Here is a 4,128-nt window from a genome sequence, read left to right as displayed (position 1 = left end):
TTTTTTTTTTCACAAATATTTGTTTGAGATCAACAATAATTGGCAGGACCCCCTTGGGGTCGCAAACTGCTGTTGAAGACCTCTAGGATAGAGTTAAAAAGAAAGGACAGGGAAGGGTTGTCGGCCAGAAGGACAGTTCGATCCTTTTGTCCACTTGCGCTGCCTGTGCTATAGACTGTATTCACAGTAGCGTCCTATTTGAATTTTGAGTGAATGAAAACGAGGCTGTGAGCTGAGGGTAGTCTCTTCAATGGCATCCTGTGTATAAAGCTCCTAGTTCATGTCTAATTCTCAACTCATGTTCTCAGAACTTTTTTGTCAACTGAAGATTTTTGGAAAGATGTGTTTTTCAATGTTTCCTCAGTGGAACGATCCAAAAACACTTTAAACAACAGTGCAACCCACCGAAGAGACCGTAAGTCCCTCACAGCCTTGTTGTCATTCCCATTAAAAATGAAAGATGGCACGGCTGTGAAAAAGGTCCGTTGTGCTGGGTTGGAAATACGTAGGTTAATACGTTAGAGGGTGTTTTCCCTGGACCTGGAGCTCAGTTTATTTCCACTCCACCCACTCACCTAGGCATGTTCCGGACCGACCCAAAAAATGAGGTCATTGACATGAGCTGAAATAGTGTCCCTCCGCTCCACAGTACACAGTGACACACGAGTCTGTATACACAAAATGTTCATACACTCATGTATACTCACACATACACACACAAACCTTTTCTCAAGGACACCTCCACATGCAGAGGCATATTGGCACAGTTCATCAGCCCTCCTCTCTCTCTCTCTGTGCATGCTGGGTGGGTACAGCACATCTTGCTCCTGCATTTGGCTCACAGTTGGGTTTACCGTTTGCCTGACATCCAGCTGGAAATGGCGTGAGAATGCCACGTTCTCACCCACATACATCCCCGTTACCCACTCCCTAAACAACATGTCTCTATCATGATCTCTATGAGGTAATAATTAAAACAACCTGCTGGTACCATCTGTGTCCGCCTGTGTTTATGGATGCATATATAGACGTAGGTTGTAACAGGCCCATATCCACCATAGACATTGTATGCAGATTAGTGGTTGACCTATATTCGTTTTTAATGCAGATTTTTTAAAACTAATACAGTTTGTCCCCCCCAATCGTGAATATGCTGTTACAGTCTTGGGATGTAAGATTCTCAGCTGTGTGTATGTGTGGGCAGGTTTATGTGGTTTACAAGGGAAAAAAAAATTAGGTTGCAAACTGGGAATTACAAGGGAATTATGCTATAAATGTGGTTTATGAGGACATTTCTAGTGTCCCCATAATTCAAATCACTTAAAAAACATACCAAACGAAGTTTTTTAGAAAATGTAAAGATGCAGAACGTTTTTGTGAGGGCTAGGTTTAGGGGCAGGTTTAGGTTTAAGGGATAGAATCTGTAGTTTGTACAGTATAAAAATCATTGTCTATGAAGAGTCCTCATAAGGATAACCGCACCAACATGTGTGTGTGTGTGTGTGTGTGAGTGGATCATTGTGACTGAACATTTACAGTTTTACTGTCTAGCTCAGTACAGGCGGCCAGTTCAGTTCGTGGGAAGGAGGAAAATAATCAGGTTCACTGGACAAGTAGGTTACAAAACCAGCTGCAAGATTCCATCACTTCGGGCTTCTACTCTGTGTGCTGCACTGCCCCCAAGTGGCAAACTAGAGTCAGGCTTCAGAGCCATAATTATGTAAGACTTTGCAGGGAATGAGTCATCATTGGGTTGTGTTTTACACACACACACACGAGAGAGAGAGAGAGAGAGAGAGAGAGAGAGAGAGAGAGAGAGAGAGAGAGAGAGAGAGAGAGAGCGTGCGTGCGTGCCTGCGTGCCTGCGTGCGTGCGTGCGTGCGCTCGGCGCACGTGGTCATTCCTCAAAACGTGCCAAAGAACAAACTGAAACGCAGGGACGCCGGAATTGCACTAGTGTCTGGTACTAGCTACACATTGTTCAAAACCTCATGCATTTAGCTATCCTTGTCAGTCGCTGTTTTTTAGCTCCAATATTTTTATTTTTTTTTTTTTTTTACATAATTAATTTCAAATGACACAGCCTAATGAACAAAGGAGGTTCTAACTTTAGGACTTTATCACTCATTTCATCATACACCCAGTCAAGTTAGCATTGTGGCATCATTACCCCATTAGCTTCAAGTACAATGATTCTATTATGATTCAGACTTCCTCTCTCTTTGTCAATCTGAGCATAGTCTTCCTTTGTTTAAAGATCAGATCTGAAGAGCGCTATTAACCTGCAACTGTGTGACTCAATGGAACACAACAGTGTGCTCATCGATCAGTTTTGAAATAGTTCTTAGTACTTTTCTAAATGAAATTACATTGTCTAGCACTTTAATAGTGTAATATATATAATTCAGGCAAGATACTTTAAATGGATATACTAAATGCAGAATTGTGTCTAAAGGGGAGACCAGGGTTAGTCGTCACACTTTTTACTCCAGTGAGTATTTCTCAGGACAAAATTCTTCATATGAACATACATTAAAATCGAAAAAAAATTATATATACTGTGTATATATATATATATATATATATATATATATATATATATATACACACAGGGTAGGGGAGTAACGGAATACATGTAACAGGAATACGTATTTAAAATACAAAATATAAGTAACTGTATTCCACTACAGTTACAATTTATATAATTGGTATTTAGAATACAGTTACATTCAAAAAGTATTTTGATTACTGAAGAGATTACTTTGCATTTTATTGTCATTTGTTTCATTTAATATTTAGTCCTTTCAGATGGAAAACATTTATACATATAAATGATGTGATCCAAAGAGCGTTTGAACAGCGGTGAAACACTTTCTTATGATGTGTTACATTCATACGAGCAGACAGAGAAGTAAGATTGTAGTAAGTTTGGAGCAGAAGAAATAGAAATAAACCTTGTGTAAATTGTCACCTTTACACTAAGCTAAAATGCTATTTCTAGCCATTTTACATGCACATGTTACCAGGCACGATCATATTTTTTTATCAAGAAAATTCATGTTGGATCATAATTTCTTTTTTTCTAGTAAGACCTTTGATATTAGGGCACAAATCATATTCTTGATAATAATTTTTGTATTGTTTTCCTGTAAAAATATCAAAAAATCCTTAAAACAAGATCAAGTAGATTTATATTGTTTTAGAAACAACACTGCATAAGATATTTAGGTTTTTCAGAGAATGTATTTTTAACATGTGTATTTTGTCTTACTGTACTGGCAGATTTTTTATAGTCAAAACAAGTGAAAAAATCTACCAGTGCTGAAGAAGTAATCCAAAGTATTTAGAATATGTTTCTGACCTTGAGTAATCTAACGAAATACATTACAAATTACATTTTACAGCATGTATTCTGTAATCTGTAGTGGAATAACCCTAGTAATACACTTAAAACGAATTAAATTAATTGAAAGTCAGTAACTGTAATCTGATTACAAGAATTAAAAATGTAATGTGTTACACTAATTTTTTCTTAAAGTTATTAGATTACAAGTAACAAATTACTTTGTAATCTGATTACATCCAACAATGGCCCCTTTCTGACATTTATGAAACACAGTTCAACCTTTCAGTTAAAATCTACCTTCAAATCATTGCTGACCCTTGCCTGAATTTATCCCAGAGTTGTTTTATGGTGTTCACTTATTTACCTAACAGCAATAGCAAAAATATAATTGGAATAAAAAAAGATTTTAATTTAAGAGGATTTACTGTATAAAAAACACTGCTAAAAAAACACACACATTATAGTTACCAGGATTTAGCTTTTGTAACAACTAGCCCTGGTTTCCCCTAAATGGCTATGTACATATTGCTAACAAAACCTCTTTATTTCAGTTCTCTTTCTCATCAGGCTTGTGCTAATGAGGCAGCAGAGAGGCGGACAGTTCAATAGCGGGGTTCCAGTCTATCCCGTGGTTAGATGACTCAAGAGATCGGAAGGGTGGGCAGCAGGGCACGTGAGCGAGACTTTTCATTAGGTGGAACAGAAGGCAAAGCAAAACTATAACAAGAAAACATGCCCAAAGGAGTACAAACAAATGTGGGTCTGAAGCCAGATTTTTATGG

Source organism: Myxocyprinus asiaticus, chromosome 27 (genome assembly GCF_019703515.2).
Source record: "Myxocyprinus asiaticus isolate MX2 ecotype Aquarium Trade chromosome 27, UBuf_Myxa_2, whole genome shotgun sequence".
Classification (NCBI taxonomy): Eukaryota; Metazoa; Chordata; class Actinopteri; order Cypriniformes; family Catostomidae; genus Myxocyprinus; species Myxocyprinus asiaticus.
This window is presented reverse-complemented; position numbering follows the sequence as displayed.